This window comes from Pteropus vampyrus, unplaced genomic scaffold, assembly GCF_000151845.1.
Source record: "Pteropus vampyrus isolate Shadow unplaced genomic scaffold, Pvam_2.0 Scaffold22, whole genome shotgun sequence".
Lineage (NCBI taxonomy): Eukaryota > Metazoa > Chordata > Mammalia > Chiroptera > Pteropodidae > Pteropus > Pteropus vampyrus.
Window position 1 is genome coordinate 9,747,383 of NW_011888803.1, and position 4,549 is coordinate 9,751,931.

The following is a 4,549-nucleotide window of genomic DNA, read 5'->3' on the forward strand; positions in this document are numbered from 1 at the left end:
TGGATATTTAGCTGAGGAGATTTCCAAGCAAGGTAGTAAAGGTGCAGCCTAATTTCTTCTTGTTGCTTATAGCAAAAGAACAGAGGAAAGGGATAATCTGAGGAATGAATTGTTAAGCAAAGAGGAACCAGCACTTGGCAATTTGGGAAATTCTTAACCTATCTAGATTGCAAATGATGATAAAATGAGAAGGTCTATTGTTAGGAAAGTGTGCTCTGGAGAGAATGCCAAGCATGTGGCTGGGCAACCTTTAAGTGTTGAAGAGATTTAAGTGTGCCGGATTACGTTTGCTAATATTTTGTTTAGAATTTTTGCACCGATGTTAATGAGTATTGCTGCTCTGTAGATTTATGTCCTTGTATTGTCTTTATCTGTTTAAGTATGAATATTATATTTGTGTCATAAGAAAGGTTTAAAAAGTTTTCTTTCAATTTCAGTATTCCGAAGCTATTTATAGAGCAGTTGAGGCTGGCTAGTATTTGAAGGTTTAGTAGAATTCCCTTTGAAATCATCTGTGCTTGGTGATTTTTTAAAAAATAACTTTCTCTATTTTTTGTATGGACATTGGTCTGCTTAAGTTTACTGACCCTAATAAGATCAATATGTATTTCCCTAGAAAATTATCCATTTAATCTAGGCTTTTGAATTTATGTGCATAGAGATCTACAACTTAGTCTGTTATGAATGAAAACATTTTTTTACTGTTTCAGTGTTTTTATTCCTCTTCTCAATTCTCCTTCTCCTTCTCCTTCTCCTCCTCCTCCTCCTCCTCCTTCTTTTTTTTAAATATTTGTACATTTTCCCTTTTCTGGGATCAAGTTAGTTAGTGGTTTACCTATTTTGTTAACTTTCTCCTCAAATCAGGATTTTGACAGTTACTTAATGCCCACATGGCAATATAGGCATATCCACTTTTCTCTCCCTTCTCTTATTTTTTATTTATTTTATTTTTTGATTTTAATTAGTCAATTAATTAATTAATTAATTAATTAATTATTTTAGGTGGAGCAACCCTTGGTTGACCTCACAGGTTGCAAGGACCTTGTTGGCTTACAATCCTTAATTTTTTTTATTTTTTACGTCTACAGCACCTGGTCTTCCTAGGTGGTCTGCCATCCAAGTACTAACTAGGCCCAATCCGGCTTAGCTTCCAAGATCAGACGGGATCGGGCTTGTTTAGGGTGACATGAGCATAGACTCTCCTAGTTTTTAGATGCAATGTTTCTACTTTGTCACAGTATACAACAGCTACATGGCAGTCTTTCACTTCCATTTCCACTTTTATTTTAGTATTATGTACATTTGTATATTTAAAAACGATACATATTAATCCTTTTATTAAAGTTTTTCCCCGATACGATTTAGTTGGGTGAAGCTTATTCTTTAGTAGGTTCTTCAAGGACAGTTTATGGGCACAGAATTCCATAAATCTTTATGTATTAAAAGTTTTTATTTGATATATTTTATTTCCTTCTTTGTATTTTTTTTTTTTTAAATTTTAATGCCGGTTGAACTCCTTTGCCATTATTAAATTTTAAAAAAAGTAATTTTGCAAAATTGTTTGTTATTTTTGTCTGGAGATCTTGAGGGTTTTATCTTTGTTTTCGAAATTTAATAGTTTTACTAAGATATGTCTCATCTTTGGACATTTTGGGTTCATTTTCCCAAGTGCTTAGTAAGCTTTTCAAAGCTTATTCTATTTCTGGAATAAATTTCTTAGATTAGAATTTTAAAAAGTAGTTGTGCTTCATTTGTTTGTTTTTTTTTTCTTCTTTAGGGACCCCGATAATACAAATATTATTTCTTCATTGCCTGTTTTCTATTTCCACTATTCTTTTTCTGATCTTCTTTATGTCTTCCTTTGTGTCATTTTCACTCTTTTGGTTGTTTTCTTGCCTTTCTTCAATGTCCTTCATAAAAATTTTATTTGAGTCTGTTTTCTTTTGGGCACTTTGTAATTTCTTCTTTATTTTTGAGATAATATCTTTTTTTCCCATTTCTTTCCAAAGTTAAGTCAACTATTTTTTCATTCCTACCCCCCACCCCCTTTATTTTGGTCCATTTCTATTCTCAATGTTTGAATTTTTAATTTAAAGTGGTTTTCAGATCTTCAAACGTTTATTAGAATATACTTAATTTGTTATGGAGTATAAACTTCAAGTTTCTTTCTGCTTCATGGTTCATTTGGAGGGGAGGGATTTTCCTCAGTTGATTTGTGTAAAAGCTCTCTCTGCAATATACGTTTTTAGATTTTATTGTTCTGTGTGTGTGTGTGTGTGTGTGTGTGTGTGTGTGTGTGTGTGTGTGTGTGTGTGATGTTCAAATGTTTTACATGGTTCCTATTTAAATGGCACTCTTTATTGTTAGTCTGGTAAAATTCATGTACTTTAGCTGGTTTTGTTTGTTTTGGTGGTGAGGGAGAAATCGTGAGTCCACCAATTTTTTCTTGTAATACTCTACATTTTTCTTCTTTTCTACTTTTTTATTAATTGCTAAAGGACATTTTTTCCTTCCCTTCCCCGCCCTTTTTTTTTTCCCTCTCCCAGAAGCTAGGTATTTGAAAGACTGTCCTTTTAAATTATACTTGCTCATTTTAATTGTGTCTGTCCGTTTAAACTCAGTGTTTGGCTCTTTAGCTGCCTACCCTTTAAAAGGCATATACTTCGAAATCCTCTTCCTGAAGTCCTAACCTATTTAATCTTTCTGGTATCCTTCCAACTTTCCCTGAGGTCTCCTTGCCTGCACCCTTCTTCTGTATTCTGCACAGTTTTTATTGGTCTGCTTGTGTTTGTAGCAAAACTCTGTGGTGGGAATAGAGGAACAGAACGGCATGGGATTTCTTTCTTTTTCTCTTTTTACTCACACTTTTAAAAAGCATACTTGGCATTCTATTCAAGTAATCGTGGAAGAATGGTTTTGCATAGAGATTTCATAGTTCCAGAGTTACTTTATATTGTTAGAAAGAGAAATGAGGTTGGGAGGTTACTTACTATACACCTGTCATTGTCTTTGGCTATTTGAAAGTCCTCACAGAATGATTGTTTGTGTGCTAAAACAGCAATCTCAAACTTGCCAGTGATTTTACTTACCACCTATACAGCTGATGGCTTCCATATTTAGATTTCGAACCTTAAATCTTTGAATCCATACAGCCAACTATAATCATACCTCAATCTCGCCAAGATCAAAACTCAACAATTTCCTTCCCCCACAGTTTTATCTCCTCTTTCTCCTCACACACATTCTGTTTCTTGTTGAAAAGTAGCATTCCTCACTTGGAGACTTAAGTCAGAAATTTGAGAGTTGTGTAGAGTCATCTATCTCTCTGCTCAAACATCTAATTGGTACTTAATATATGGTTTTTGGATAAATAGCCTCAAAATTTCTGGAATAAGATGAAAAAGAAACAACATTTTTGTCCTTTGACAACAACTGGCATAAGGCTGGGTAGGGTTTTTTTTGTTACGTGTAGGTCTTGTTAATGGTGGGAATAAAAGCACAGAACACTTAAAATTTAATAAAAAATTTTGTAGGAATGATAAACTTCTTATTTGAGTCTAAGATCTCAGAGGCAGAAACAATGTCTTACTCATTTGATAACCTTTCACAATACTTGGCAGAAAACTTAATAAATGTCATTAAGGGTATTTTAAATACATGAATGATAAAATGAATGAATGACTGTGATATCACCTGTCATAATAGCATACGCCTCTTAATGCAAAGAAAAAGTAGTCTTAAAGTTTACTAAACTTAAGTAAGCTAACTCAGAATTTTACATGCATTAAGAATGTTACAAAAACAAATGACATGAACACTCAGAAACTCTAGCAGACCGAGGAATCTAAAGGAGGGTCTTACTCATTTTTTGTGTGTGCCATGAACTCCTTTTACATCTGATGAAGCCTATGGACACTTCTCAGAATAATGCTTTAAAATGCATCACATAAAAAAAAAAACCTATAGAATTACAAAAGAAACCCCAATTACATAGATATATAATTATCAAAGTATTAAAAAACACAAAAATGTGTGGTATAGTAATATATATGCATTTTTATTAATGCATTAAGTAAAAAGATCTAGCAGCCAGAATAATAATTACCATATTTTCAACTAGTGGTAGATATAAGCAATTTTTCAAGTTATCAGAAACCATTGCAATGTAATATGAAAACACTCATGATTTCTGTTGGTGATGCAGTTAAGGCACTATTAATACCACGGTAGTTTCTTGCTTATATTCATAATTGAATAAAATGCCAAATTTCAGTTAGACGTTAGTAAAAATAAAAATGCAACTTTTTCTCATCCAAGTTTATGGCTATCTGAATTCTAAACACACACCTGCATCCATAAATTCTAGGTTAAGATTCCCTGATTTAGAAGGTACAGCTGATATTCAACACCATCTGACTATTGCCATACAGAACTGGGAGCCTAGTGGCTTATGGGACCTCAGTTTTTTGTGACCTCTGATCTAAATCTTTTAAATTACGGGCCGATCATCTTATATTCCCTCTATAAGAGTTATCTTTATGGGGAAAAA

General features: G+C 33.1%; 1 pseudogene; it reads right to left on the reverse strand.

The window, feature by feature from the left end:
- Positions 1 to 1,079: 1,079 nt before the first annotated feature.
- LOC111736850 lies at positions 1,080 to 1,198 on the reverse strand (annotated as a pseudogene).
- Between the last annotated feature and the right edge of the window lie 3,351 nt (positions 1,199 to 4,549).